Raw genomic sequence first — 25762 nt, 5'->3', positions numbered from 1 at the left:
TATGGCTCAGAGGTAGGTGCTTGTGTAGGGATGAGAGTTCAATCCTCAATACCATAGAGAAACCTAAGCCCGAGCCACCAGTTAGCACCCAGCTCAACTAATTGTTATTTTTGCTTGGGAGCCCAGCCTTTAACAACTGAGCCATTGCTCCAGCTTCCAGCACAACCAAGTGACAAGTGCAAACATACACCTTATGTGTGTCTCCCGAGCTCAGTCCTTTGATAGAAGGGACAACAGCTGTGTGGGGTTAGGGTCTAGTGCTGGCTCGAACACTCAGAACAGTTGTATTGATGTCAGGTGTCTCCTGAACCTAGGTTCCCCGAACCCCCGAGCTGCTTGTTTGCTGTACACTGGGAGGTAGGGAGGCTGGGGAAAGCTTTGGGGGCTTTGGAAGACCTCGGAAGGCAGGGTGGCCCCAGCCCTGGGAGCTTTGTACACTACTCTAAGGACTTAGAGAGGAGGCTGTTCCAAGGCAACACCCAGGGGCTGGGAGGTGACCCGGAGGACACAGGACATCTGGAGTTTTTTATCCCCAAGGCATAGTAAGATGGTTGGTTGGTAAACATTTAACAGAATGGTGGTTTCAGTGACTGGGAGACTGGCATTAAATTTATGTAAAATTCTGAAAAGCAGGTGCTAAGGGGGTGCACTAATGAGCCGCAGGGTTGGCACAGCGGCCATTGACATTTCTCCTCATGGTGACACAAGCTGGGCTCTTTCCTGTCTGCCCTTTCTTTGCCACTCCCTTGCTGTGTGCTGTTGATGGCATCTCTTGGGCTCTGCACTGACTGCCTCCCTCCCTCCCCTGCTCACTCCTCCTTTCCAGGCTGCTTACTGATACAGCAGAATAGTCTCTTAAAAACCACTTATGCCATGGGATAGCTCAGCAGGTCACCAAGTCTGGTGACCTGACCCTGGGCCTCAGACATGGTGGAAGGAAAGGAGCCAGTTCCCCCAAGTTGTCCTCTGACCATCTCCACACAATAAATAGATAAAAATGTAATAAGTCCTATTATTTATTATTTATTAGATAAAAAATGTAAAAAACACCCTGCTGGTTGGTGGCACACGCTTTTAATCCCAGCCCTCAGGAGACAGAAGCAGTCACATCTCTGTGAGTCTGAGACCAACCTGGTCTACAGAGCACGCTGCAGGACAGTCAGGGCCACACGGAGAGACCCTGTCTTGGAAAAAACAAAAAACAAAAAACAAAAAAACCCCCAAAAAAGTAGCTATCCTGACAGGATTCTGTGATGTCTGTGCAGCCCGTGAAAGACTAGGTAAGATTACATTCTAGCCTGTGATTTGCCCTCTGCCCTCTTCAGCCGGGCTTCTGGCTCCTGGTGTATTAGGTGCTTCTATTTTTCCAGCCCTGGACGTTCGGGAACTGAGTGGCCTCGGGAACCTAACACCTCGCTCACTTCCCTTTCTCCGTTCTTACCTCTTTCATAGTGATTGTCACAGGTTGTTATTCCAGATTCTTTAATAAGCAGCCGCTTTCCCCTCCTTCCCAGGAGGGCAGAGACCTCATTGATTGCTCTCCTCTAGGACCCAGCACAGTCTCTGCTGTTGTCTGGGCTCCTGACATCCGATGAGTGACTGGCACACCGGGAAGTATGAGGAAGCTGAGCGTGAGGAACGCTCAGTAACACTGGGGCTCATCGAAGAGCTTGAGCAATATTAGGGCAGAGAGCAGGAGATGGGAGAGGCAGGGGCGTCTGAAGTAATCCATTTGGGGAGCTACAGGGTAGGTTTGGAGGCAGCTCTATTTCCTTGTTCCAGACTTAAGAGACATTGCTCTGCTCCGCTACAAGGATTGGATTGGAGGGTGGACCCTTGTCGGAACAGGCTGCCTGTTCTTAGCCTCTAGCAGCATCTGACCCTGTTCATTGTCCCTGCAGTCTGCCTCCAGGTGTGTGACTTGCTTGTGTGGCCTGTGGTGGGGATGCAGGATCTCCTCCACAGAGACTTGGCTGCTCACGTTTGTCTCTCTCTCCTCTCTCTCGCTTGCTTTGTCAGTTGAGGAAAACCTGTTTAGGGCATACTGCTTGTAGCCACTGGAACTGCTAAAACATTGTGCCAGGCGGGCACTAAAGAGGGCTCCAGGACGCCATAGGAAGGCTGCACGCTGGGGGCAAGAGACTTTCTGCCCTGGGTGCCCCTGGTGAAGAGAAGGTATAGCTGAGTGGAGACCTGCCAGTGCATCTTGGCACACTTGCCTTCTTCCTCAGACCCACTTCCACATGAACTAGGGAGTGCCCAGCAGTGCCCACAGCCCCACTGCCACACACCAGGGAAACAGAATAAACTTTGAAGTTTTGAGTAGGAGACTGAAGTACATGGGGTCAAATGGTGGGTTAATTCCATCTAGGGCTTTGTGATTTAAGAGAGAAAGTTGGTGTGAGTTACCACTGATGTTTCCCTAGATGATATCTGTGTGGAAGAAAGGGACCCTCTCTAGATCAGGGCCTCAGGTACCAGAGAAGAGGTGGTCTCCTTGTGTGGGGGTTGGAAGGGTAATTGAGTGGTTTAGTCAGCTTTGTCAACTTGACTCGAGCTAGAAATGTCTGGGAAGAGAATCTGAGTGTGAGAATTGTCTAGATTGGGATGTTCTGTGGCACGTGTGTGGGGAGCTGTAGCTGTCTCGGTTGTTAATTGGCTAGGACGGGCCCAGCACACAGGCAGGTGGTCTTGAGCTGTTAAGGAGAGCTCAAGTTGAGTGTATGTCTGCCTGCCGGTCAGCGAGCCACATCCTGCATGATTCCTGCTCCACTGTGGCTGGGAATTGTGTTCCGTAGTCGGAGGTAATGCTGTGTGGAACAGGAAGCAGACCTGACATCAAATTCTTGCCTTGACTATACTCAGTGGGGTGGCGATGTGAAATTGCAAGCCAAGGTCTCTTCCCAAGTTGCTTTTAGTCGGGGTATTTTGTCACAGCAACAGAAAGAAACCAGAACAAAGGGCTTGACCCAGGGCTCTGTGGATGCTAAGCAGTGGTACCTCTGAGCTCTGTCCCTTGGCCCAAGAGAGGCAGCGTCATGAAGATCACAACCTGTGTTTTCTGCGAGACTTGCAAGTCTGGTTAAGATGGCCTCCAGCTGAGGATTTGAAGGACACAGAAGAGTATAGAGGAAAAGTGTAGACACAGATAAAGGGGGCCTGGGAGGCTTGTGTATCTTGGTGTGGCCGTGGTGACCAGGAAAGAACTTTTAAGTGGAAGATGGCACTTAAAAGAGAGAAGGGCTCAAGTGTCTACAAACTTACTGAGTTAGAGCAGCTCACAGAGCAAGAGTTGAGCAAGGCTGCTTTGCACTGGAAACCCTGCAGTGCAAAGAACGGGATTGGGAGTTAGCAGGGGAGGCGGAGCCAAGGAGGGGTCGCATGGCCCCCACGGAACCCCTCTGTAGGATTCAGGCTGTAGGGGCTGATGATGGAAACAGCAAAGAGCACTTGAGTTCACTGGAAAGCAAAGGGCGGGAGAGCAGGTGAGGTCGGTCAGACCTAGACAGCAACAGGCAGCCTTTAAAGCAGGCCCTCTGGCAGGTGTAATTAAGCACACAGATGTTTGTGTAAGGTAGAGCATATGGGGATTCCTCATGGAGATTAGGGAGGGAAGAGGGAGGGAGGGAGGGAGGGAGAGAGACTCTGTGCTCAATGGTGCCAGAACAGCCAGAAGTGCAAGTGAGCCTGTGTTCGTATTGCACTTAATGGCACTACATTGGAAAAAGCCAGTGGACAATGGCTGAGATAAAAGCTGTCCTGAGGGCCAGCTGAGGTGTCAGCAGGAGTGAACGTTCATGCAGGCTGGCTCTACCCCTAAAGTCGCCCGCTGAGTCTTTCCTTGTCCTTAGAGTTACTGTTTCCTTAGAGTTAAAATGGTGGGAACACTTCCCTTCTGGAGCCAGGAACCTCCCTGGTGTCCCCAGTGGCCAGAGGCTTGTTCAGGATGACTTCTTGGATATCATTCCACAACAGTGAGCCACGTCGGGGGGGGGGGGGTGTCCACGTCGGGGGAGTGTACCAGGGATTGAATGCAGGACCGAGTACACGTGAGCACGAACTGCACTGTACCATTGTGCCTGATCCAGGTGACCCTCAGACCCAGCTGCCCTTCCCCCCACATCCATGGGCTCGCCCCAGGCAGACAGGAGAGTTGATCAGTTCTCACCCATCACTGACTATTTTGACGTGTCCTCTGGGCTTCCATCTACCTCGTGCTGTCCAGAGTTCAGAAACTCCAGCAGCTGCTGTGTGAGCTGGGAGGCGCTGTCCTCAGGGGGAGTCTAGCACTGCCCCAGTGCAGGTCAGAGGTGACCTGTGAGACGCGTGAGCGAGTGCACTGTGGAGGTGGAAAACAAGTCAGGGCAGTGGAGAGCCCAGGGGAAAGGAGCTGCTTTTGTTTTAATTTCCCAGGGTAGACGGAAGCCTACAGGGATAGGGTGAGCAGTGTTCGATCCTGACGGGAAGGTTAATAGTAAAGCAGGAACATTAATTTTTTTTTTTAAAGCTAAAACTCCCAGCAGAAATGACTATTGATCATGCTCTGAGCCAGAGACCAAACTCATTTGTTCAACTTGGCTTTTGTCTCAAGGCTTGACTGTGATGGAGAGCATGTTCCTAGGAGGCTTAATAGCCTGAAGTGAATTTTATCTGGGGAGATCTGATTTGTGGTCCCAAAAATCCCAGAGAAGAAAAAAGACACATCACACAGCTTCTGCACTAGGCAGCAGAGGTGTTTTGGCCGAAAGCGTTGTAAGTCCAGGGCTGAGAATTTCCTGAGGCGATGGTCAAGAGGCCCCTCCAAAGGATTGCCCAAGTGAGTTTATGCTCCTAGAGTGTTTCTCTTGAAAACACATTTCTGAACTTTTTCTGTTTTGATCTATAGCTTTGGTGGAATACTAGAGAGTTTGCAGTTTTAACTATTTCTGAACCTAGCTGCCGGGGCCTGTAAGCACATGGTATCTGCAGTTGACACTGGCTGCAGCTTCTTTTGGGTCTGCAGCCTCTCACCGTGGGCTTCCTCCCTCGGTGCTATCGTGGGGTGCTCCAGCCTGCACTCCACTGGTGAGTGAACACAGCAGGCACCTTATGGGTCGAGTAAGGCTGGGTGAGATGGGTGTTGTTGTGGCAAACTAAGGAGACATGATTATCTTTAGTGTCTCGTTCCTGTTTTAGGAGCTCATTTATGGTGCTCAAAGAAGGAACCAGAAGCTTCCATTTCTTAGTCTTAAAGTAGTCTGCAGCCAGCTAACAGGTACCTGAGGCCAGGCCTTGAGTCTTTCCTCTTGCCTCTCAGGGCAGTGTCAGCCTCTTCCAAGAGGGACAGAAGCATTCTGACAGATGTGCAAGGAATCAGAAACTGGTTCTAGACTTAATGGGTTATGACTGTAATCTCAGCATTAGAGAGACTAGAAAGACTGAAGCAGAAGGATTGCGGTGAGTTTGAGGCCGGTTACCAGACTAGGCTACATAGTGAATCCCTATATTCTCCTCTTCCTCCAACCCCTAAAAAAAAGAAAGAAAGAAAAGTAAAATCATCTAATATGTAGTTACTGGTGTGACTTCAGACCGGTTCTTTGAGACTTGTTAAAGGGCTTAGAACAGATTATCTGGCCCTGAGTTAAGCGGGCTGTTTATCCAGCAGTCCCATGAGGACTGACAGATGACAGCTCACACAGATAGTGGCTATGCTGAGGAACTGACTGGGCACCCTGAGGGCGTGGCCACAGCAGCAGCTCTAGTCTTCTGGGGACTTCTGCAGTCGTGTGTCCTGGAAAGGCCTTGAACTTGAGGTCCTCCTGCCTCTGCCTTTGAAGAATCTTAGAGCAAGTTTTTCAATACCTGGGATAGCACTAAGCCTAATAAGGTCTTAATTATAAAATGGTTAATTAGATTATTTTCTCCCAAACTAATAGCTTGTAAATCAGTAGAGCGGTTTTCCTCCGTTTTCTCTTTCCCTCTCTTTTTAAATTTAGGAAAATACTTATGCATGTTTCAGATTATCAATTTGCTTTTCAATATTTTCGTTATATCTTTTATATCTGATAGGTAATCAGCTGCTTTTCCATCTGGGCTTGGTGAGGCAGTGGATGTCTTCTTCCTGGAGGGGGGAGCACGCTCACCCAGTGGAGGCACTGGGTGCCTTAGCCAAACTTCTAGTGCTACAGAACCTAAAAGGATAACCATCAAAGCTCCGCTTACCTATTTTAGCCAAAATGTGTGATGACTTAGGAGGCAGAATTGGGCTGAAGGCCAGCTTGGTCTACATGAGTTCCAGGCCAACCAGGGCCACACAGTGAGCTCTGTCTCAAACAAACAACTGCCAAAAAAAAAAAAAAAAAAATTAATAAATTCATCAAGTGGTTTTTTGAGGGTGGGATGGATGGACACTATATAGCCCTGGCTGTCCTGGAATTCACTATGTAGACCAGGCTGGCCTTGAATTAACAGATTCACCTGCCTCTGTCTCCCACGTGCCAAGATTAAAGGTGTGCACTAGCTAGGCACATGGGTGTTTTAACCTCAGAGGAGAAGGGGAGTCTGTCGATGATTCCAGGAGTCGATGACTGTGTATGCACACGCGCACATTTGGGGATGTCTTTAATGTTTATCAAGTTTTCATACAGCTCTCACTTGAGATCTCATGTTCTCAGCTCGGAAGTGAAACTGGAGTGACCAGCTCCCAGCAGGGGCGGACTGGGTGCACCTGTCCCCGAGCTTCATCCCAGGTTGGCCTCACACATCAAAATGTCTCTCTCCTGGCTGCTGGCCCCCCTGTAGCTCAGATCCTTAAAGGCTTTGTGGAGAAAGTGTCATGTGAAACCTCCCCCCCCCCCCAGCTCCTCTGGCTTGCAGTGTATTTTCTCCCTCTGGTTTCCTTAGTTTCTTTTCTTTTGACAGGAGCCTGGTTGTCCCTCTCACATGGCTTCTCTTCATGTTTCTCAGGAGCCTCTCTCATTCTTTCTCCTCTTCCTCTCTGTTCTTCTGTTCATCTTCTTTCTAACTCACAGTGTGCACTGCTTTTCTGTTAGGGATAGTAATTCTTGCCTCAGTCCAGGAGGACCAGGAAGCCTGATCCTCCATGGTGTGGCTCTGGCCAGTGGCTCCTGCTCCTCCCTGAGATACCCTGGGGCTTCAGTTTGCCCTTCCTGCCCCTAGTCCTCACCCCTGTGGCAGCCCCTGGCCTAGGTCTCATCCTTTGCAGCTGTGCTGATGGTGAGCTCTGCCCGAGAGCCTTTGCTTGAGCCCTACTCTCCCTCCACCTTCCCTGTGTTGCCAGAGGCTGTACAGAAACCCTTCCTGTCAGAAAGACCATTGTTCTAGGGCATCATACGTGCTAAAGCTATAGTAGGTGGCGATGTCGCAGCAAACCCTGCCATCCAAACTAGCCTCCTTCATCCCCAGGTCATCTGCTTTTGCCATTTACAACCCCCACCCCCCAAAGGGCTCTGGGGAGTCGAAACCTGGCTCTTAAAGGAGAAAAATGTTCTTACTACTTCCGAGGAGCCTTAGCCTGGTGGAGGTACACGCCTGCACCCAAAGGTGCCATAATACCTGGGAGGCATTGGTTAAGAAACTGGATCTCGTCATTGACAGAGCCACCTCATGAGCTGGCAATGCAAGCTGTTGGTAATTACAGAAAACCTACTGTGAGAGTCATCTAAAATTAATGAAGAGCCAGCCTGTGGATTTTAACTACAGAGGGAGTCAGGGCTTGGGCCGTAATTGTCCAGGTGTGGATGACTTCCTGCTGCGTTCTAAGTCTTCAGCCGGCCTTCCTTGGTTTGATGCCTTCCTTCCCTCTCATCCAGTCAGCTTACATTCCTACAGCACAAACTTATTGTAATGAGAGGCTACCAGAATATGCAGGTCAAATGGTTAGGCTGTGTCCTGTGACCACAGAATAGTGAACTACCTAGTGCTCTCTGTCTGTGTTTGTTTTATTTTTCTTTCCCTCTCCTTTAAAAGGTTTATTATGTGTATGAATGTTTTACCTGAATGTACATATATGTACTGCATCCCTGTCTGGCCCACAAAGACCAGAAGTGGGTGGTGGTTCCCCTAGAAGGGAAGTTATGGGCAGTTGTAAATTGCCATGTGGGTGCTGGGCATTGAACCTGGGTCCTCTGCAAGAACAGCGATCACTTCTAGCTGCTGAGCCATCTCTCCAGCCCGCCCCCGCCCTCCACTCAGCAGTTTCTTCCAGTGTAGAACTTCTGGAACCAAGACACTGTTCCGTTTCAGCCTTGTGACTATAGGCACATGTCACCCTGCCCTGGGATTTGTAAGAAAACAGTGATAGGTGGAAAACAAAAACATGGCAGAGAAAACCAACTAGAGCAGTAGCTCTGTTCTCTGTGACTGACTCTGGTACAGGCGGGTCGGGTCGCCATCACTTCTCTGTCTGTATCAGCGTGTGTCGGTCTCCATTTTACAGAACCTGTAGTAGATACCGAAGGTGTCCTGAGGCTGATCTCTACTTGGTGACTGAGACTTCACAGGCACACTGCTCTGTGCTTTACTAGGACGGGTGTCTGCACTCTGTGCCTTTGTGTGATGCGATGGGGAGCTAACTCTTCACCTAAATAGATTCCAGTTAGGACAGTGAGTTTGAGATAGCTCAGAATCATTCATTTTGTAGACTTTTAAGGGAATTGTCAAATTACAGCAAGTAGAGTTAGAAACTATTTTGTAATTTTCTCAGCAGATTGTAATTTCTCCTTTTGTACATCCAGTCATCTTGGAAATAATAGTATAAAAGTATCTTTTTTCTAAAATGGACTATTTTCCCAATAGAATGGTACCTTTTGGGCTAGGAAAAGTGACAGAAGGTTGTCTGCCAGGAGAATGTCACCGGCACTCTTGTTTTCAGCGCCCACTTCTTTTACCTTTAGCCACTTTGGGAAGAAGTCAGTCCCCAAATGGCTGCCTGTGTGAGGGGAAGATGGGTAGACTTGTACTGAAAGTGAGTTCTTAGAGCCACCTGGCGTTTTCTTCTGAGGTTTGTAGAAAATGGGGGTGATATCAGTAGCCCAGCTAGGGCTGGGGGAAGCAGAGCAGTCATGTGATTTGTACGATGGCTACCTTTTTCTTCTTTTGAGACAGGAGCTTGCTTGAAGTTGGTCTTGAACTTGCAGTGATTTTTCTGCCTCTGCCTCCTAAGTTGTGGGATACTTAAATTGTCATCTTTGACGGTCCCCAGCTCCGAAAAAAAGAACCAAAAAAAGGGGGTTGGGGATTTAGCTCAGTGGTAGAGCGCTTGCCTAGGAAGCGCAAGGCCCTGGGTTCGGTCCCCAGCTCCGAAAAAAAAGAACCAAAAAAAAAAAAAATTGTCATCTTTGAAAAAGCAGAGAGTAAAAACTCGTCAAGACAAAAATAAAAAGTAGAATTAAATCTTGGAAGAGAGGGGCTAGAGAGATGGCTCAGCGGTTAAGAGCACTGTCTGCTCTTCCAGAGGTCCCGAGTTCAATTCCCAGCAACCCATGGTGGCTCACAACCATCTGAAATGGGATCTGATGCCCTCTTCTGGTGTGTTTGAAGACAGCTACAGTGTACTCATATATAATAAATAAATAAATCTTAAAAAAAAAATCCGGAAGGGAAGATACACATGCTCTTCAAAGGATGTTAACTCTGTTAAACTCTAAGACAGTGGTTCTCAACATGCGACTCTCAAACCCTTCCGAGTCGTGTTGAGTGATCACTTCCCAGGGGTTGCACATTAGATGTCCTGAGTAGTAGATATTTACACTATGGTTCATAACAACAGCAGAATTACAGTTATGAAGTAGCAGTGAGACTGATTTTATGTCGGAGTCAGCATAACATGAGCAGAGAAAGGGTCACAGCATTAGAAAGTGTGAGGAGCACTGAGCCTCCAGACCTGGTGTGCTGCGGGTCCTGAGAACACTGAGGAAGGGGTTACCTCTCCACATAGAGCTGCTAACTGGCAGGAGAGCCTGCCTGGGATGGAGCTTCCGTGGAGATGGGCCTTGCATCTTGAGTGGTGGCTGAAGGGTGGAAGATTCAACATTAATTCCACCTTTCATGGGAAGCTGGATAAAACAGTATAGCCCAGGGGCAGGGGAAAAGCTCTTCATGAACTACCACAGCCTGCAGGAAGGGAGTGTCGCCTGTTTATGAGTGCAAAGCAAACCCAAGATCAGAATCCCCAGTGAAGACCTTGCCTGCATGCCTGCTGTCTTGGCCTCAGGGGCCAAGGTCCTTGTGTTGGACACCCCAAAAACATGAGAGCTCTATACCCACAAAAAGATGGTGTGTGAGCTGCTGGCCTGGCTTCTTAGTGGTTTTCCTGAGAAAAGTTTTGGATTCCAGACAAACTTGCTAGGAACCTTATTCACTGGGGGCAGCTCTGAGAACATTGGGTTTCCTGAAATAACTCAGCTTAGAGTTTTCACGCTATGTTAGTCACTGTGACAAAATACCCAGGGGAGAAAGCTCAAGGTGAGAGTGGTTATTTTTGCTCACAGTTTCAGAGTTTCATTCCAAGGTTGCACACTCCCTTGCTTTGTGCAGAAGGCAGAGCCAAGAGGCTGCTCACTTGACAGAGGCTGGGATGCAGGGGATGGTGGTGATGGGGGCCGACAGGGTCGGGGAGGTGCTAGGTGTGTGATGTAGGATGTGTGTGTGGGGGGTGTTAGGGTGTGGTTTGGGAGAGAGTATATGCGCTCTTGTCCAGGTCAAAGCATTCCTTCAGTGATGTATTTCCTCTGGGTAGTCTCTACCTCTTGCCTTTTGTTTTCATTTAAAATTTATTTTGTATGTTTATGGGTGTTCTGTCTGCATGCATGTCTGTGTATCACATGTGTGTCTGGTGCCTACAGAGGCCTTTGAAGAAGGCATCAGGTCCCATCTAGACGTGGAGTTGCAGTCAGTTGTGAGCTACCATGTTGGTGCTGGGAATGAAGCCCAGGTCCTCTGGAACAGCCAGTGCTTTTAGCCACTGAGCCATCCTATCAGCCTTTTTAACCAACCAAGTCTCAGTTTGTATCCTAGGCTGTCTTGGAACTCACTGTGTAGTCCAGGCTAACCACAAAAATCAGTGTTTCTGTCTTAGCCTCCCCACTGCCGGGATTATAGATGTCCGCCTTTACTTCTGGCATGGTGGTTTAATTACTTAGTTAACATTAGAGCCCTCATGACCCAGTTACCTCTCAAGGCCACGCCTCTAAACTGCTGCATTTGGAACCAAGCCTTCAACATATGAGCCCTTTGGGGTACTGGTTCATATGCAAACCATAGCAGGTACACTTAAAGAATATGAACAAGGCAGCTTAGCAGGTAAAGGCACCTGTCGCATGCCTCAGACTACCCAAATTCAGTTCTGGAACCCAGGTCAAAAGATGCATGTGGTGGTTCACATCTGTAGTCTCAGTCCCAACATCCCTGTGGCATCAAAGGAGGCAGTGACAGGAGAATTAGCCTGGAGCTTACATCACACATGTGTGCCTTGACACACAAAAAGTATTTTTTTTTTTTAAATAGCTTCTTTGGGGATACTGACTCCTTTGGAACATGTGTGCCCCATGTATGCATAGGCCAAGTTTCGCATGCATGTAGATGTTTATAACAACTGATTTAAAGTAAGGCAGGAAAGCAGGAGAGAATGTTGGAAAGGCAGTCGTCTGTTGGCAGATAAGTTTCCAGGGGAGGACAGAACATTGATTAGGCATTGTACTCACGGGTCATTAGTCAGGTCTCATTTGGGGAGCTGTGTAGTCTACAGAAGGGTTCTGGAAAGTGGGCCTCTCCTCCCTCCCAGGAGCCTAGGCTCACTGTTCTTGTCGAGGGTCATCGTGAAGGTATTTGTCAGAGGGTGGTTTTTTTTGTTTTGTTTTGTTTTTTTGTTTTTTGTTTTTTTTTTTTTTTCTTTTTTTCGGAGCTGGGGACCGAACCCAGGGCCTTGCGGTTGCTAGGCAAGTGCTCTACCACTGAGCCAAATCCCCAACCCCGAGAGGGTGGTTTTAAGTGTGTGCGTCTGAAGCAATGACACCCACTCTACCCCAACTTCTTGGGTTTCTCCTATGCTTATTTCTCTTAAAGTTAAAAAGATGCTGCAGCCTTTGACTTGTGAATACTAGACCCAAAATGAGTAAGATGTGCTGTAGCTGGGGATGGGGGCACATGACCTACCTAGTACTGTGCCAGACTGAGCTACCTGGCCAGGCCTTGACTCAAAAATCGGGATGGGCAGGCAGGGAGAGGCAGGGCTGGGCTTGGGATGTAGCTCTGTAGAGTGTTTGCCTGCCAAGTGAGAAGCCCTGGGTTCAGTTCCCAGCACAGTGTGATCTGGGTGTAGTTGCACAGATCTATAATCTGAGCATCGGTAGATAGGTAGAGGTAGAGGGATCAGGAGTTCAAGGGTATCTTCAGCTAAATAGCTGGTTTGAGGCTAACCTGGGCCTATAGAAGACCCTGTCTCAAAAAGTATCTTATAGAAACTGCCAAGTGTTAGCTTTGCGTCCTGCTTTCTAGCCATCTGCTCCACTTTGCCACAGGCCTCCCCTGCTCGGAGTAGGCCACTCCTCGGAGCCTCGGGTCCAAGGCCCAGATTCTGTGTGCACCCTGGTAACTAGCTGTCTGGAGAGGAGGTTTTGTTTATGGATAGAGCTCTGGAATGTTGCCCCCACTGGGGTGCCCTCCCTTTCCTGGGAGGGCCTTTCCTTTGCTGTGCTGGAGTACATTTTCATAGGAACAGTGCTGCATGGTCTTTCTCTGCCTCACCTGGTTCTCTAGAGTTGGCCTGGGCTTAAGTTCCTATTCACTCTTATAGCAGCCATGATGTGCTGAACAGTACTCATAGCCCATGCTCACTCTCTAAGATTCCCTCCCTCCCTCCCTTCCTCCCTCCCTCCCTTCTTCCTTGTTTTATACTAGAACAGAGTAGGCTCCTACATGCTATGTAGTTGAGGCTTCTCTTGCCTGTATTCCCTGTGTGCTGGGGTTGTTTAGACGTGTGTCCCCAAGCTGGGTCTATTCAGAATTTTCTAAGGATGGCATAAATGGCGTTTTTTGTTTGTTTGTTTGTTTGTTTTCCAGACAGGATTTCTCTGTGTAGCCCTGGCTGTCCTGGAACTTACTCTATAGACCAGCCTGTCTCTGCCTTCCAAGTGCTGGAGTTAAAGGTGTGAGCCACTAATTAATGCCTGGCTATAAATAAATAGCTTATTTAGGTTTTATGTGCGGTATTCATCTAGTCATTTATCCAATAAATAAAGTGCCTACTGTGTGCCATCATTGGGATACAGCAGTGGATAAATAGGTTCTGCTCACAAAGTGTATATTTTAAAAAAATTTAAATTACATTTTTGTCTGTCTATATAGTACGTGTGTGGTGGGTGTGCTACTGCGTGTGTATGGAGGTCACTAGCAGAGTTGGTTCTCAATGCTACCACCACGTAGGCCGGTCCCAGGGGTCGAACTCCTTTCTTAGGGATATATTCTTGTAGGGCAACAGGTAGCACCAGGTGATGGGTATATGACATGATGTCAGCTAGTACAGCTTTTCCAGACACTAGAGTAGGGGTGGAGAGGCTGCTCTTTTGGAGTGTGCGGTCTGGAAAGTTTGTGAGGGGACACCAGCTGTTCACCACAGCCAACTTGAGCCTAACCTTTTTTCTCTGGTATTTAAGACTTCTATGGGCTCTTTCGGAGCTTGTGACAGAGTCATTTGGAAGACCCTTTTTCCTTTTGAGGGGATGGTCCAGTCACATCTCTTATTTTCTTATTGTCAGTTTCCTATGGCAAGAACAAGGTGCTGGCTACCTTGATGGCTGCCTGGCTGTGGTTCAAGGCAGTTCTTTGGTTGAGCTAGGCTACTAAGTAAGCCTCTCTGTCTGATAGTCTATGAGCCCAGTTGACATTAGCATACCAGCCCCTCAGTAGTAACCCCACAAGGTCTGGTCCCCTGAATGCTTTCCCTGAAGTGGGGGCAGCATCCAAAGGCCAGATGACTTGAGCTACAGGGAGAGGGCACAGGCTGAGGGATTCTTTTCTAATGTATTTCATTTTAAAGCATTGAATCACAGAAACGACATCCTGCCTTTTATGAAGCAGTTTCAGTCTGCCAATAGTACTGATGGACTGAAGCATTTCCCATGTATGTGACCTTTCGGTCACCCCCACAGTTCTCGGGCACATTAATGGATTTGTTTAGACCTGGAATCGGCAGGTCGGTGGGCGTCAGTCTCCGTGATCCCCACTGCACCCTCTCATTACTGTCTCTGCACGCTCTGCTCCCATACCAGCTCTCCTTCACAGACCAGGAAACTGAGACCAGGTATGAGAGGGACTAGCCCGGCTGGGAGAAGCCCACACCAGGGGCTTTCCTAGAACCCTTCTGTGCCCTCAGGTGTCCTGCTCTGCAGATGCACGGCTGGTGAGGGGCAGATGGAGGGCATTCCTTCCACTGTCCAGCGCTCATCTGAGCACCCTGAAGCCATAGGACTCTGGCCTTTGGGGTTCCAGGTCCATCCTCTTGTACTCCAGCACCACTCTGTCACCGTCGCCAAGTCTGAGCTAGAAAAGGTGCCAAGTCGTGCGTAGGCAAGTTCCCCTCATTATCTCAGGCTTTGATATCCCATTAACCTAGAAAGTTAATGGGAGGCTTTGAAACGTGTGTTGGCAAAGAGCTGCATGTGCATGTGCACACACATACATGTACATGTGCCCGTATAAAAGGATGGACTAACTGAGTATGATGGTGCTTGCCTTAATCTTAGCACTCAAGAGGCTGGGACATGAGGACTGCCACCAGTTTAAAGCCTACCTAGGGTACAATATTGTGTATGAAGCTTACCAGGATTGTCTCAAACAAAACAAAAAATCAATACAACACAACCATGGGGGACCTCTACTGTTTAAACACTGTCTTCCGTGTACTGAAGAATTACTGTTAGTCCTGTCTTTGTTGTGACCGAAGACCCTCCACCCCCCACTCCCCCCACGTTTTGGGCAGCACAGAAACGGGCCATCTGTAAGGACTGCATAGTGTTTCCTTGAGCTCACATGAACCTGCAGTTGACAGTTTGACTGCTGACTTTCTCTGGCCTAGCAAGGACTTCACCTTGCAGCATTATTTCTTGATGAGAAGCATTGTGAGTCTGGCTTAAAGATAAACCACGCTTGGAATTTTGTTTTGTAATTAAGGAGCCAGTTTACTCTTGTTTCAGTGGGTATGAGTTGGAAACATGCTGTAGGCGTTTGATAGAAAACAAACACTTGGTTTTCTTTCCGAGCTTGAGTTTACATTTTGATCTGAATTCTCTTAGTAATTGTAAGTGAAACTCGAAGCTTTGGGGCAATCACCAGATGCTGCACAATCTCTTTAGAGGCTTAGGAGTTAAGAGCAGCTTCTGCTCTTACAAAGTGCCCAGGTTCAGTTCCCAGCACTGGACTTGAGTGTCACACATTGGCCTGGAACTCCCGCTGCAGGGAACCTGATGCCTCCTGGCCTCAGGATGCTGCACTCATGTGTATATGCATCATTTAAAATTTTAAAAAAGTCCAAAGAAACCATAGCAGAAAGGATTGAATTAATAAAAAAATGTTCTTTAAAAGCCATGCTTACCTGTGTAGAGTGGCACACACCTATGGTTACCTGTGAGGAGTGGCACACACCTAAGGTTATCTGTGAGGAGTGACACACACCTATGGTTACCTGTGAGGAGTGACACACACCTAAGGATACCTGTGAGGAGTGACATACACCTAAGGATACCTGTGAGGAGTGGCACACACCTAGAATCTCAGACCTTGGGGAAGCTGAGGCAAGAGCAGCATTACACTGAATTTGAGGCTAGCCTGGGCTATAGACTTGAGACCCTATATCCAAGGGAGGAGGAAGCTGCAAGCCCCCCCCCCCCCAAAGTTATCTTGAGGCTGAGACAGTAACTAGTAAATGCAAGCAGTAAAAGACTTCCTAGTAAGCGGTCCAGCAGACAGTGTCCCTGTCAGGGAAGGGGAACACGGGTGCTTACCTTTCCTGATCTTCAGTGCTGCGGAGAGGGGCGCCAGACCTGTTTGGTTTCCATATCCACTTATACTAGCTGTGAAGCCTCAGGCAGGACATGCCATTTCTGCCTGCCTTGGTTTCCTTATTTAGGAAACAAGAGGCTTAGTTTCTGTCTCTTTGAGCCCTGTAGAGGAATGAGTATCCCAGAGTGTTGGGGACATAAATCTTCAGAGAAAGTTCCCTTATCCTGCTCATTTTAGGGAACAATTCTTTTTTCCCCTCCTTTTCTAAGTTTTGGGCTTGCTGATGAGATCCAATTAAGGTGCCAGAATTTAAAGAATTTTATTGTCCATAGCAGACAGAATTAACTTTCTCTAGAGAGATATTTTGTGAAGTCAGACTCTTAATAGGTAGACATCTCCAGAGTGGTGCACCTGCCCCCCTCTTCTTCACTTTCTCCCTTTCTTCTTCCCTCTCTTCCTTCACCCCCCCCCACAGAATCTCTCTCTCTCACACACACACACACACACTCACACACACACAAAATCACACACACACACAAAATCACACAAAATCACACACACAAAATCACACACACACTCACACACACACTCACACACACACTCACACAAAATCATACACACACACTCACACACACACAAAATCACACACACACACAAAATCACACACACACTCACACACACAAAATCACACACACACAGACACACACACCTCACTCACACTCACACTCTGTCATACACACACATTCACTCACGTACACCCTCCCTCTCTCTCTCTCTCTCTCTCTCTCTCTCTCTCTCTCTCTCTCTCTCCTTTTCCCCTTTCTCTTCCTTCCTCTCTCTCCTCCCCCCACCCCCATACACACTGAATCACTCACACACATACACTCTCTCAAACACACATGCTGCTTGCACAGTGCCGTTCGGACTCAACATTATTTGAGAAACATGTCATCATTCAATATAAGGGTTGGGTTCTTCTGTTAGTTTTGGGCTCCAGGTGCCATTTTTTCTGGCAATATTAGTTACTGAATCAGAACCTTGGGCATCTGATAGCCACGAGGTAAGGTCGCCAACAGTCTCAGCCTCCAAGATGTCTCAGACTGAACCTGCTACATTCTTCTTAAACCTCACTGACTTCCCTCTCATTATGGCCCCATCCTTCCAGCTTTTGATCCCAGGGCCCAAACTCTATCCATAAGAATAGCTTCTTTCACATCCAGCCCTCCAGAGTGGCAACCCCATGTCTCCTGACTCAGTCTGTTTTGTCCCCTTGGCTACTCGTAGCCCAGCCTGTCAGGACTTCTCACTGAAGTTTGTAAGGGCTGACTGAGCTCCTGAGTCTCTTTCCTCTCAGTCCTGAGGGAGTTGTATGGTGTTCACATCTGGTCAGCTCCACATGTGTGTGCACAGTGCTGCAGCTGTTCCTCGTTCCCTTCCAGTGACCAGGTCCCTGTGGCACCAATCTTGCCCTCTCTCTGCTTATGCTGTGTCATATCACTTGGCCCCGGGGGCTACTTTGGATTCTCCATGGCTGTGGTGCACTTGGGTCCTTGTTCATTTCCTTCTGTCCCTGGCCTCCACGTGAGCCAGTCCTCTCATCTAGGGTGCCAGCCCAGTTCTCTGTCACTTAGGAGACCCTTTGCAATTAATCTGCAAACCCGTTTGACTCCCTTCTGGCTGTGTTCCTTGTTGGCATCCATGCTGATTATTGGATCCTCCCCTTCTAGCCCCCTGAGGCCGGGCTGGGTGCAGTTCTGCTTTGTGAACTCTGAGGAGGCAAATGGACGGGAGTTTACTGTCTCACCTCTGCTCTCAGGGCTGGAAAGATGTGACTGACTTTAGAATGTTCTCCCAAACAGACTTGTAGCAGTGAGCAAATTGTGAAATGAAGAAAGGTCCACAGTTCATTTCAAATACTCGTTTTGTAGAATAATTTGAGAGGAAGAAGTATTTGGTTTTAGCTAGGCGCTACTTTTAAATCAATTCGTGTTTGGTCGTGCCTTGAGCCATTTAGACGGATTCATGGGATAGTTAGCATAGGGGCAAATCTTACACTCCCTCGGACAGTGTCACAGGAAAGACTGAGTCATGGACTAAGCCACCAGGTAATGTGGAACCTCATAGAGAGCTCGGTTAATTCTTACTGTCACCCACTCCCCTGAGGACGGAAATGTCTGTGAGGAGGAGTGTGCCATCGTGGGCACTGTATAGTTAGTACATGCAACAGGACACTTATTTGTAGGAAAGCTGAGGCAGGAGGATTTTCAGTTGAGCTCAGCTTAGGCTACCTGGTAAGACTGTCTCAAACACAAACATCTGTGTATGCATTAGAAGGCAGGACAGATGGCTGGTGATGACGGAGAACTGAGTTTCCTTCTGCTGTAATCTGTGGTTTCTTAAATGCTAAGAAAACCTTCATGATGTCATGCATATATGATGTCATGCATATATCCTATATCCTCAGCAGGTTGCTGTTCACCCCAGACAGTTCTTTAGAGCTGTGATAATAGACAGTGGTGTTGCTAGTCTGCTCTGTGAATCAGTGCCCTTTCGCCTGCATTTTTCTGTATTCTCCCCTCTCCTCCCCTTTTCTCCTCTCCCTTCCTTCCTTCTTTTCTTCTCTCTCTCTCTCTCTCTCTCTCTCTCTCTCTCTCTCTTTTTTTTTTTTTTTTTGGTTCTTTTTTTCGGAGCTGGGGACCGAACCCAGGGCCTTGCACTTCCTAGGTAAGCGCTCTACCACTGAGCTAAATCCCCAGCCCCTTCTTCTCTCTTTTTTAAGTTTTCTTCTTTGGGGTTTATTTATGTGTGTGAATGTTTGAATGCATGTAGGTACACTCTACTGCATGCCCGCAGAAGTCTGAAGAGGGCATCAGATGCCTTGGAGCTGGGGTGACAGACGGTTGGTTGTGAGCCTCCGTGGAGGTAGACAGGGTAAAGTCTCTGTTTCCCTGTAGCGTGCTTGGTAGTTGAGTGGCTGGATTTCCTAACACCGAGTGACATAAAAGGTCCTCCACTCCAGATTGCCTCATAGATGGCAGCAGCAGAAAGAGGCAGCACACGGTGGCTAAGAGTGCGATCCTGCAGTGTGGTCCCGGCTCTGCTGGTTAATAGCTTGTTACTTGGTAAGTTGCCAGAACTACTTTGTCTTCATCTGAGTTTCTTTTGTCTAAAATGTGGAAATGGTGAACCAAACTCTGGTCCTCTGGAAGAGAAACACAACCTCTTAACCCCTGAGCCCGCTCTCCAGTCTCCTCGGATTTTTTTTTAAACTCAAGATCTCTTGGAACCAATGTCCTCCCCCCTCCCCCACCTTGGAACAGGTAGATAGGGTAGCAAAAGGGCTTAAGTGTGACAGGGCTGGCCAGAGCACTCTTCACACATCACAACTGTGACTTGTCCCGCCCTTCAGTGTCCTCTTTGTGTTTTGACTGAGGACCTTGCTCCAGTACCCAGACTAGACTTGAATTTATTTTGTAGCCCAGATTTATTTTAGACTTGTAGTGATCCTCCTTTCTCACCCCCAAAGGATTGGGGTTACATGTGTGTGCCCCACTGCCCTCTGCTTGGGTTGATAAGGTCACATGTCACAGTATGGAGTGTTGGTCTTTACTGGAGAGATTAAAGTTGCTCTCATAATTTTTAAAAGATATATCTTTAATTATATGTCTCCATGTGTATATGTATATGTGTGTATGTGTGTATGTGCGTGTGTGTATCTGAAGAAACCAGAAGCATTGGATTCCCCTGGAGGTGGAGTTAAGTGAGATTGTAAATTGTCCAGCATGAGTGCTGGGAACCAAACTCAGGTCTTCTGAGCCACCTCTCCAGCCCCAAGGGGGTTAGGGTTTTGTTTGTTTAGTTGTGTGTTTGTATATGTGTGGATATGTGGTTAGAGGTGTATACATAGAGGTGTGTATGTGTGTGCATGTGTATATATGGGAGTATGTTTGAGAGAGGTGTGTGTGTGTCTGTGTGTGTGTGTCTGTGTATATATGTCTGTGTGTCTGTGTGTGTATGTCTGTGTCTGTGTATGTATGTCTGTGTGTCTGTGTCTGTGTATATATGTCTGTGTGTGTGTGTATGTCTGTGTGTGTGTGTATGTCTGTGTCTGTGTATGTATGTCTATGTGTGTGTATGTCTGTGTGTGTGTGTCTGTGTGTGTGTGTGTGTGTCTGTGTGTCTGTGTGTCTGTGTGTCTGTGTGTCTGTGTGTCTGTGTGTATGTACTTGCAGAAGCCAGAAGAGGGCATTGGATCTCCCTGGAGCTAGAGTTACGGGAGGTCATGAGCTGCCCAATGTGAGTGCTGAGGACTGAACTCTGGTCCTCTGTAAGAGCAGCAAGTGGACTTTATGGCTCAACATTTCCTTAGGTCTCTCATAAAGTTTCTGGAGAAAAATAAAACTATAGTGCATATTTTCTCAGGGAAAGCAAATTTAAATTTTCTTGAGTTATAACAATTGCTCGAATGATAGGGTCTTTGAGGACAAGTGCTATTCTTCTCTCGTCATTAAGATCCAGGGGGATCTAGATGAGGTGCTGTGTATACCTTTAAATCCCAGCTCTCAGGAGGCAGAAACAGGTGGAGTTCTGTAGGTTTAGGCCAGTCTAGTCTCCATAGTGAGTTCCAGGTTTGCCAGGACTCTACAGTAAAACCCTGTCTCAAATAGTAAGCAAGCAAGCACACAAATAAATGTCAGTGTAGTCAGCTGTGACACTCTTGCCCTTGTTTACAGAGCTGTGTCCCCCTCTTCCCACAGTTTGGGGGGGCATGGGAATCAGTGGCCAAGCAGGAGTGTGGAGTCAGCTGGGCTACTGCTGACACAGACCTTCTGGTCAGCTGTGCCATGGAGGGCAGTTTGGGGTTACCTGAGTGGTGTTTAATGGTCCTCATTGACGTGCAATGCAGGAAGCTGTGCATCTGTCTAGCGCTGTGCTTGGGCAGACACTACTCTACAAAGGCGCACAGATGCTAGACATCACCCAGCAACGCACTCAGCACAGTCACGTGGGGAGGCGGATACTACAGCTGGTGGGCGGACCTGTGAGCGGAAGAAAGACACCAAGGTCACGTTTCCCAGAGCCTGTGTCTTTGAAACCTCAGCAGAGCCTAGCGCAGCCATCAGGCTTAGAGCACTTCCAGAATTAGATCAGACCGTCTGCTTCCATGCTGTGTGTGCACTCATGTGTCTGGTTGTGAAGTGCACCTTGCGGTTACTTTCCTCAGATCTGCCAAGCAGCAGCTTTCTCTTCTGCCTTCTGCATCCAGGTCTCTTTTTCAGCCCATCTGCTTCTCTTCGCTGTCCCTCGTTTCTGCCTTGTGTCTGGCCTTTGAGACGGCACTGGACCAGACCTTCAGGGACAGGTGTGGTGGAGCCATGTTGGGGCCAACTGGCATCTAGGGTTTGTGGGGCTGGATCAGGCCACAACCTAAAGGGCAAGCAGCACAAGCCCAGTGCAGCAAAGACCAGGAGCAGGACACTGACTCATTGTGCTGTGTGGTCATGGCCGCAACAGCTCACTTCTGACTCCTCATTTGAAGTGTCTGAAGGAGTTGATTGACTGGCCTTTAGGAGGCATGGCTCTGAAACAAGGGCCTGGCATAGAGTAATGACTTTTGAAGTGGTAGCCGTGGACTGGATTAACCAGTTGATTACCACAAGATGCCCAAGAGCAGCTTGAGTTTTATGTGCCTCTGCCTGAGTTCCTGATCCAACTTTGCCTGTTTCTTGCTGTTTGTCTCTCTCTGCCCCTTCCCTGCCCCATCACGTCTCTATATCGAGTGTAATGTGTTCCTAATGTTACACACTATTTTGAACTAGTGAGCCTCAGTTCCCAGAGTAACCATAGTGGAGCATGGGCCTGCTTGTGTGTGTGTGTGTGTGTGTGTGTGTGTGTGTGTCTGTATGTGTTTCTACACACATAGTTTGTGGCTCCTGGAACCGTTTCCACGTGATGTATTTCCTCTCCACTTGTCAGTCATAATGAGCCTTGACATGGGAATGGATGACTGGGGCATCCATGTGTTAAAGACATTTCCTAGGATTTATTGGTAAATCATTTGCCCAGTTGTCCTTTGAAAACTATGACTAATAATGTAATGGTTGGGGCTGGAAATCTGGCTCAGAGGCAAGAGTGCTGACCCAGGTCCCAGCATCCATGTGGAGGCTCACATCCACCTGTGACTTCAGTTCCAAGAGATCTGATGCTCTCTTATGGTCTCTATAGGCACCACCCATCATATACAGACTTACATGCAGCAAAATACCCACCTTACACATAAACTATAACTTAATAATAAATACAGTGGTCAGAGGGTTGTCAAGGTAGTTTATCAAGCAAAGGGACTTGTTGCTGTCCTTTTGGTCCCCAAGACGCACTTGATGGAAGGAGAACTGACTCCTGCAAGTTGTCCTCTGAGGCCACATAATATATGTGCCATGGCAATTGTGCCTCCCTGACTTTGAATATATAATATAAATGTAATAAGAAAAAAAATCCAGGGGGCTGGGGATTTAGCTCAGTGGTAGAGCGCTTACCTAGGAAGCGCAAGGCCCTGGGTTCGGTCCCCAGCTCCGAAAAAAAAGAACCAAAAAAAAAAAAAAAAAAATCCAGGGATTAAGCCTCTGACCTCATGTCTACAAAGGAGCCAGGAGCCCGGAATTCATTTTCAGACTTTGAGAGGCTGGAGAGGGGGCTGAGGACATCATTGGTCTTGAAGAGGACCAGGGTTTGGTTCCCAGAACCTACATGGTGGCTCATTGCTGTCTGATACCCTCTTTTGATCTCCTTGGCGTTAGGCACATACATGGTGGATATACATACATGTAGGTAAAACGCCCATACACATAAAATAAATTAAAAAAATCTAAGGGCTTACTAAAAACTATACACCTATTAATTCAGAATAAAAACACAAAAACTGCCCAAATCATCAAGATCCTTGCCTTTTGATTTCTTCTTCTTCTTTTCTTTTTCTCTTTCTTTCTTTTTTTTGTATGGTCTCAGGCAGGCCTTGAATTTCGAATTCTTCTGCCTCTATCTTTTAAAGAATCCTAGCAAGTAACAGGCATGCATCACCGTGCCCGGCCTATGAAGTGCTGGGGCTCGAGTCCAGGGCTTGCTATGCAAGCATCGGTCAAGTGAGCCACATCCCCAGCCGTTCTTGCGTTTGTTTGGAAGTGCAGCTACGTGTGGTGTGGTCACCTGGCTCCAAGTTCTCGTTGGCTGTGCGTGATGTAATAGGACCTTTCCTGCAGGCGTAGGCTACTCTAACGAACCTCGATTACCAGAAATGGCAACAGGTTGCACTGCCTCAGAATGAGGTTACCCTTCAATGTCTGTTTCCTTGACTCTCAAAGTCAAGCAACTGACTCATTTTCTCAAACTTTGCGGTACTTAATCATCACAGTTGTGACAGTGATTTGATTTCATAACACTGAACCTTTTATAAATTATATTGTTGATTAAAGTTCGGATCTGTGTTGAAATTGTAATGACTGAATTAATCAATTAGTTACTGTTAAACATTGTTAGAACCTTGCAAAATTTTAGGTCAACAGAGGAAGACAGAGAAGAAGGTCAGCCTAGTACAGTGGTTGAAACATAGATTGAAAGAGCAGAGTTTGGGAAACTGTGTGCACTCTGAACACAACTAGTAGGAAACCAGACATTTGCTGGGTGGCAGCGGCAGGCAGAGCTCTGAGCTTGAGGGCAGCCTGCCTGGTCTACAGAGTGAGTTCAGGACAGCCCGAGCTACACAGAGAGACGCTGTCTCAAAAAAGCCAGCTCTCCCGGGTGAAAGAACAACAACAAAACAAAGCAAAACAAAGCAAGCAGAGAAAACAGACGGCCGCTGTGCGTGTTGGTGCCGAGCCCTGATCCTCTTGAGGTAGAGACAAATGAGTCTTTGTGATTTGGGGACAGCCAGGTCTGTATAAGCAAGTTCCAGGCCAGTGTTTGGGAGGCTGAGGCCTCCCCCAAGATCAAGGTCAGCTGGGTTCCATAGTGAGTGCTAGGCTAGCCTGGTCTACAGAGTGAGATCTTAAAGCACTAACCTGTAAGAAAGAGGTTAGTATGACTGGAGGTTTGGCTCAGCAGGGCAGAGCATATCTTGTTCTTGCAGATCACAACTGCTTGTAACTTCTACTCTGGGGAAATCCAACACCCTCTTCTGCATGCCAAGGGCAAGTGCACTTGTACACATACCCCACCATCTATATACACATGACTTAAAATAATAAAGCATAACATTTTAAAAAACAATTTAAAAAAGAAATTAGCCTTTTAAAGCAGCCTCACACCTTTAAAAAGCATAAGTTAGAGGGGTTGGGGATTTAGCTCAGTGGTAGAGCGCTTGCCTAGCAAGCGCAAGGCCCTGGGTTCGGTCCCCAGCTCCGAAAAAAAAAAAAAAAAAGAAAGAAAGAAAGAAAAAAAGCATAAGTTAGTTCTTAACCTCCTGGGAGCCTGTTGACTTTTTTTTTTTCTCTTTTTTTCAGAGCTGGGGACCGAACCCAGGGCCTTGTGCTTGCTAGGCAAGCGCTCTACCACTGAGCTAAACCCCCAACCCCCTGTTGACTTATTTTTATTTTATATTTTGAAAGATAAGGTCTTACTCAGTATCCCTTGCTAGCCTGGAACTTACTCATATAGACCAGGCTGGCCTCACAGAGATCCGCCTGCCTCTGCCTCCAGAGTGCTAGGATTAAAGGTGTGCACCACCATGCCTGACAACTGATTTTTACTGGTTGTGTTTAGTGTAGAAACATCTTCCCAGATTCTGCTTTTTCATTCTGTGGGACTTTCCTTCTATGTTTCTACATTGTCCTTGTTTTGTTAAAGGTCTAAGCTGCTTGCACCATCTAGTTGTGATGATGGGGGAAGGCTGTTGGTTTGATCCTTGACAGCTCCTGAGTCCATGTGGCAGCCATCCTGCATAGGAAGGATGTGCTCAGGCCTGCTGCTGAGGCCAGCAGCAACACTGGCTCACATCAGCTAACAGCTCCTAGGAGGTAGGCACTTCTATCCGCACTTTGTATAAGAGCATAAATGCTTCAGTCTGGAACTTTGTCACAATGATAGGGATGGGGTCTGAAGCTGGGCCTATTTTCTTCCTTTGATTTCTGCTGTTTTTCGCTTGTTTTGTTTTCTTGAGGCAGTATCTCACTGTGTTGCCCTGGCTGTCTGGAAACTCAGGATGTAAGCCAGACTCACCTTGAACTCAAAGAGATCCACCTCCCAAATGCTGGGAGTAAAGGCATTTGCCACCATGCCTGGCGTCTGTTGTTGTTGTCGTTGCTGAGATTTATTACGGGAGTTCTTGAGTGTACACAGGCATGTGCATGAGTGCAGGTGCCGCAGAGCCCAGAAGGTGGCATCCTAGTCCCTCAGAGCTGCAGGTCTAGGCTGCCCAGTGTGGGTACTGGGACCAGAACTCATGTCCTCTAGAAGAGCAGCAAGCGTTTAACCTCTTAGCCACCTCTCCAGCCCCAGAGTTTGACTTCTTACTCGGTTATTTTTGTAGAGTAGGTTTGCCCATTCAACTCTTACCTCATTTCAGAAATCTTAAGTTTACACCGCACAACAATCATACCTGTCTTCACGTTACAAAAGATTAGTACTATGTGGGGTTGGAGAGTTGGTTCAGCAGTGAAGAGGACTGGCTGCTCTTCCAGAGGACCTGGGTGCAATTCCCAGCAACCACACAGCAGCTCTGTAATCCAGCCACAAGTGATTTGACACCCTCACACAGACATACATGTATATATAA

The 25762-nt window shown here is 47.8% G+C and overlaps 1 protein-coding gene across 4 annotated transcripts in view; it reads left to right on the top strand.

Moving 5' to 3' along the window:
- The window catches only part of Tex2 (testis expressed 2), a 109029-nt gene that overhangs the window by 9099 nt on the left and 74168 nt on the right, over positions 1-25762 (top strand).

This window comes from Rattus norvegicus, chromosome 10, assembly GCF_021556685.1.
Source record: "Rattus norvegicus strain SHRSP/BbbUtx chromosome 10, alternate assembly SHRSP_T2T, whole genome shotgun sequence".
In the NCBI taxonomy this organism is placed as follows: Eukaryota; Metazoa; Chordata; class Mammalia; order Rodentia; family Muridae; genus Rattus; species Rattus norvegicus.
Note: the sequence above shows the minus strand (reverse complement) of the source record. Positions and strands in the feature narration are given on the sequence as shown.